The sequence below is a fragment of the Eriocheir sinensis genome, chromosome 53 (assembly GCF_024679095.1).
Source record: "Eriocheir sinensis breed Jianghai 21 chromosome 53, ASM2467909v1, whole genome shotgun sequence".
Lineage (NCBI taxonomy): Eukaryota > Metazoa > Arthropoda > Malacostraca > Decapoda > Varunidae > Eriocheir > Eriocheir sinensis.
This window is the reverse complement of record NC_066561.1, coordinates 9,705,637-9,711,636: the sequence shown is the minus strand read 5'-3', so window position 1 is coordinate 9,711,636 and position 6,000 is coordinate 9,705,637. Positions and strand designations below refer to the sequence as shown.

The 6,000-nt window shown below is 45.6% G+C and overlaps 1 protein-coding gene across 5 annotated transcripts in view; it reads left to right on the top strand.

The window, feature by feature from the left end:
* The first annotated feature begins 359 nt into the window (after window positions 1–359).
* LOC126983344 (uncharacterized) overlaps window positions 360–6,000 on the top strand; it is a 30,759-nt gene continuing 25,118 nt past the window's right edge. Inside the window, exon 1 of one of the 5 annotated variants that reach the window (XM_050836063.1) lies at window positions 360–428. The gene's annotated coding sequence lies outside the window, so the exon portion shown is untranslated. Of the gene's footprint in view, window positions 429–1,648; window positions 1,674–3,079; window positions 3,197–4,641; window positions 4,781–6,000 lie in introns of those variants that run through there. The other 4 variants (XM_050836062.1, XM_050836060.1, XM_050836064.1 and 1 more) reach the window with 4 other exon arrangements.

Here is a 6,000-nt window from a genome sequence, read left to right as displayed (position 1 = left end):
AGTGCGCCCCTCTCTTAGTACTATTGTGTGTCTGAGGCAAAGCACTGCCGTCAAACAGGCGTTCAGACCAGCGTTGCTAAATTATTGTACACACCGTATTGCATATTCGTAGTTTCTGACTGATATCTATAGCAAAAACAAACAAACAAACATCAATAAATAACAGTTTTAACGCTAACTTTAATATTCTTTCGTTATTTGTTTAGGTAAGAGGGTTTGAGGCTTAAAAATTATAAATACAATGTGGTGAATACGATAATCTGGCAAAGCTGGTTCAGACACACATCGAGTACTGCAGATTTCCGCAGCGCGAGACCCTAGGAGTCACGTACCCCAGTTGAGACCCCTTGTGTGGGTTGGAGGATCGACGCCCCTTTCCGCGTGGTGGGCTCGGCTCCGTGACTTTTACATAGGCGCCGAGGACCAAGGTATGCATGACTCACCTGAGCACACACACACACACACACACACACACACACACATACGCACACAGACACATAACATTAGTGATGACGCATAAGATTGTTTAACAGGGAAGGGAAAATATGATGGAGGGAGGGACTGTGGTGAGGGGATGAAGATGCCGAACAATAACACTTTCACGGACTGGGATAGACGCGGGGAAAAGCCTCAGGGAAGTGCCAGATGTTTGCTGGTGTAAATATTCAGTTTGTGTGTGTCGAGAGGTCTGCTAGCCGGGATATGACTTGGCACTGACACGGGGCGGCAGCAGACGAGTCCTGGAGAGGGTGTCTTGTTCCTGTGACATAATCTCTCTCCTCACCCATTTGTGGTTCGCCTTCTTTGTTTTACCGGTAAGGGAGACAGACCAGGGGCTAAATGAACGATGCAAGAAACAGGCCTGTAAAACGCGGTCCCCGAAGAGCAAAGCAGAAGTTGACATTTTTTAGAAGCAATGAAAAAATAGGATTAAACATTGAATCTAATTTTATAGTGTGTGTGTGTGTGTGTGTGTGTGTGTGTGTGTGTGTGTGTGTGTGTGTTAAAAATTAAATTGCAACACCATTTGGTATGTCACGAAAAGTCTAGAAGATCTCCCTCACACTCCAGGATGTTGCCCCCCCCACCCTCCCTCTCTGGCCCCCCTCCCCACTTCCCCTGTTCCTCTGTGATCCCCCGTCCCTTTGTCCCCAGTCCTCCCGCTCTCCCTGTCCCTTGTCCGCTGCACATTCATTTGTGTGATAGTTTTCCTCCTTCCGATACCTGGAGCGACATAACGGAAATTGTTCAAGAATTACTTTTCTTTTATGAGTCATTGAGAGGAATCCAGCGCCTGCACAGTGTATTGTTAGCATTACTATCATCATTATTGTCATTATCAACACGTATTATTTTTTCATTTATCTTTTTCTTTTATATATGCATGTGTGTGATACAATTAGTGGTGGTAATTGTAGAAGTGTTATTAGTTTTCCTATCGCCTTTATCACTCCCAGCGCTGCCCAAGCCGTGCCCAGGCGCGATAATAACTATTAGTGTGGCATTTTTGGGGGGTGAGTCAGTGATGGAGTGACGCACGGAAAGGGTTTAGCGGGCAGGCAGCGGGCGGTGTCTGGCGGTGTCTGTCAAAGAGTACCTGTTCGTCAAGGAAGCGGAAGGTGCTGTACGTGCGGTTTCCGAAGAGCAAGGAAGGAAGGCAGGACGAAGAAGGGGTAAGACACTTGTATCTGCTTGAGGGCGGGTCGGTGAGGGAGAGTGTCGCATGGATATATAGAGTTAGGTTGGTGATATTTGGCGGTGTCTGTCAGGGGAAGGTGTTGGCCGCGTGGTATCCGAAGAGCAGGAAGGAAGGAAGGCAAGGCTGGGGAAGGGTGAGCCTCTTGAATACGCATTTCCCTGCTTGTATATCCTTGGGTGTGGTTTATAGAATGTAAGTTATGCTCGTGTTATCCTGCCTCCATTTTTTTTTTAACTTTTACATCGAAGACAAATAAAAAAAAAGGGGAAAAAACTACTAAACTACTTTTGGCCACACATCTATAGTTTCTTCTATAGGAGCAAAGCAGTGATTAGCGGGCTTTTTCCCATTTATTTTTGCCCCTAAGTTTCTCCCTTTACCGTAAAAGACCGACCATCAGGACCCACCGGGAAGAAGCCTTGGGCCGATCATCAGGCCCCACCGGGAAAAAGCCTACCGGCGCTATAGGCCGCGACGTAAAAAAAAAAAAAAAAAAAAAAAAAAAAATCTGTTTTGTGGTAACCAATTCACAGTTTCGTATTCCAGGGCAGATCGTATACTCTGGACACTAACGCTTCCTCAAAGATAATTATGTTCATCCAATCAACGCAATGCTATTTTTATGTTCAGTATCAGCTTGTGTGTTTTCCCATGAATATCTACGCTTTTTCCGGTGATTCATTATCGTCTTATCACATACGCGACTAATTTTTCGCGGTTCCTGGTCATTCATTTTTTTCCTTTACCTTAAATCTCCTTATAGCTGCGTTGATTCTCTTCCGGTTTATTAACATGACTCTTATTGACATTACATTACATGCTGTGTGTGTGTGTGTGTGTGTGTGTGTGTGTGTGTGTGTGTGTTCTTATCTATTCGTATCATTATGGGATTAAGTCAAGCTTTCATGTTCCGCATTTTATCATATTTCATCTTTTTAACTATGCATATTTAAGTACAGTGAATTTGAGACATATTATATAAGTATATGTTTGTGTGTGTGTGTGTGTGTGTGTGTGTTGTAATACGTGATATGTGCGTGCGTGTGTGTGTGTCGGCAGTAATCGTGACCGTGCTTAATATCTTCATTAATTCAGTCCGTCACTCAAGCGCAGGTGTCTCACGTACTCGAAAAAGGACAGACATCAGCGGACAGAGCTCATGCAGAGGCGGCTGATAGCGATTGTGGACACTCGCTCTCCCCCGCCCTCGCCCCTAGCCCGCCACGCATCCGGGTCACCGTAATGTGTAAAGCCTTGCGTTAATTCCGGTCTGATTTTGGGGCCTTCGAAGTATGATCGCACTCAGCCCCAGCGCTCCACCCGGGCCACGTATACGATATGATAAAATATAAGGCAACAGCTCCGCCTCGCCAGCCAATAGCCGTGCGTCTCTCTGCCAGGTGGGCGAGATAAGAGAACGCCTTGCCTCGACGTTGGGTTGTTATCACCAGTTCCTCGTCTTGTTCTTGTGAGTGCACACTGACGATCCTACTCTCGGTAAATATGCCTCTTTTTTTGCTTTTATTTCATCGTTAGAGTGTGTGTGTGTGTGTGTGTGTGTGTGTGTAATTCACCTTTTGGTCTGCTGCGGGTCCCTCTCGAGACGGCCAGCCATTCCCCTACGGAAAGAGCACAGAGCTCGTAGTACCGTACTGTGTGTGTGTGTGTGTGTGTGTGTGTGTGTGTGTGTGTTTTCGTAGCTACAGAATTGAGTATGTTCCGTATATTTTCCGTATCATGTAATGCCTTGAATTTGTGTTTAGTTCTGACACACGATTCCATTCAGTGTGTGTGTGTGTGTGTGTGTGTGTGTGTGTGTGTGTGTGTAGCTACAGAGACGGTGGAGGGCGTGTGACTCAACAGAGAGTATAGGTATAGAAGAGGGTACAGGAGGAGGGAGGGAAGGAGGAGGGGGATGGGGTAGTAAAGTGTGGTAACTCAGACGCTCCGCTAAAGTGGCCAGCTAATTTCATCGAGTAGGATCCTGGTCCACTTATTTGGATCCACGCCTACTGCAGCTCACTCGGGTGGAATCTAAACATATACAGTGCAGATAAGAAGGTATATACTGCGGCTGGGAGACGAAGGGAAAAGCTGAGTGCATGGAATTGTAAAAATCTTTTCTGCATATGACACTTTACAATGATTCTTCTTTAGTGAATGGAGGCGAACTGAGAGAAACGCCAAATGATAGATAATATGCTTCTCTCAACACGCTATTACTACGTATATAAAGAGTATAGAAGATACCAATAGGATCATAAACTGTGCCCATAGAGACATCTTGAGACTTCCCACCTAACAGAGATGTCACAGGGCGAGGAAATACCGAGATTACCGGTGAAGCAGCAGATGAAAAAGAGGAGATAACGCTTAGCTCTTTGATGAGGATGTTTGGCCGCCTAGGGATGAGCTTAATTAAAGTAAAAAGACAGAGGGAAGGGAAATTCATAAGCGGAAATGTTGAGCCGGAGGAAGAAAATACGTGAGGAAAGGAAAGAATGAAAGCAGTTATAAATGGAAGCAAGAGAGAGAGAGAGAGAGAGAGAGAGAGAGAGAGAGAGAGAGAGAGAGAGAGAGAGAGAGACGAATGAATGAAGGAAGAAATGAAGGAATGAACGCATGCCTAACTTGATTAATGACATCAGAGGGAGGAAACCAGAATGTGGATGACAAAATTATAGGAAGGAAGGAAGGAAGGAAAGGAGCACGTATTATTATTATTATTATTATTATTATTATTATTATTATTATTATTATTATTATTATTAGTAGTAGTAGTAGTAGTAGTAGTAGTTGTAGTAGTAGTAGTAGTAGCGAGTGTATGAATGGGGGTTGTCATATGTAGCAGAAAAGCGATGAGGTGTTCTGCGCAAGGGCAACTGGGGCAGTCACTCTGGTGCGCGCGCAGGAGACTTCGCACGTGGCCCCAGTCCCACACCAGGCCTGGACCAGGTAGTCCATACGTTTGGGTGGGGTATAGTGTAGTGCGCTGTTGGCCGTGACATTGCGGTATAGTGAGCTTGGTGGCGTCCGAAGTGGCGAGTGTCACACCTTCAAGACGTGTGCTGGAAAGAAGACGTAAGTATTGTTCTGGTGCAAGGGGAGTGGAATTGATGGTGCTGGTGGAGGTGGTGATGAAGGACATTATCTGTGGTGGTGGCGGTGATGTATGAGGGGTGTTGAAATTACTGTTGTGGATTATGAAACGGTGGTGGTGGTGGTGGTGGTTGCGATCGGTGTGGCTGTAAAAGAAAGGAAGACCACGGAGAAAGAAGGTTGGAAAGAGGGAAAAGATAAAAGAAGTAAGAAATAAAAGAAAAGAAGAAAAAGGAAATAGGGAGTGGAGGGTGGAGGTAGTGGTGGAAGTGGAGGTGGTGGAGGAAGCGCTGGCGGTGGTGATGGTGGTGGTGGTGTGGTGTCGATATCGTGGAGATAAGCTTGATTATAGTGAATTTGTTATCACTGACTAACTTCATTGTTATTCACACACACACACACACACACACACACACACACACACACGAAAAAAAAAAAATGAGGAAGGGAAGATGCTTGAGAGACAAAAAGAAATATAGCTTCCCGCAAATAAATATAGAGGTTTGGAACAGACTAAGTGAGGATATAGTATTGACGAGGAGTGTACAAAGCTTTAAGGAAAAGTTGGATAAATGTAGATACACACACACACACACACACACACACACACACACACACACGGATATTTTAAAAAACGGTCTATATTCTCAAACGTATCGCCCGGCTCCCAATACGACTATTTCCCAAGGTCACAGAGAATATTGACTGGGTTTTCATGGGTGATTTTCCCGTTCATGATGCAGAAGTCGTGTGAAGCTACAACTAGGAAGGCAAAACAGGTCATGGAAATCCCAGCAACATTTACGAGAGTCTTTTCAAACAGGTGGGCCGATGCGCTTGGTGATTCTTTAAGGGTGAACGTTTTCTTTCTTTCTTTATTTTTACATCTTACATATTGTAAATGTGTACATATATGTTGATGAGCGGGCAACGGCCCGCCGCTGGGGGAGTGTCAGGGCCACCCTGGTGGCTGGTCGGGTCACATCACACACCCTACTCCCTACAGGGGGGAGTATAGCAGTGTGCGATCAGCGTGGAGGAGGGGCGGTCTGCACCACCTCCAGGAGTCGCGGTAGTGTCGTCTGGGCCACTCTCTCTCTCTCTCTCTCTCTCTCTCTCTCTCTCTCTCTCTCTCTCTCTCTCTCTCTCTCTCTCTCTGTGGGACGCCTCGATCTTTCTTTCCTCCGTTTTCTTTTCTTTGT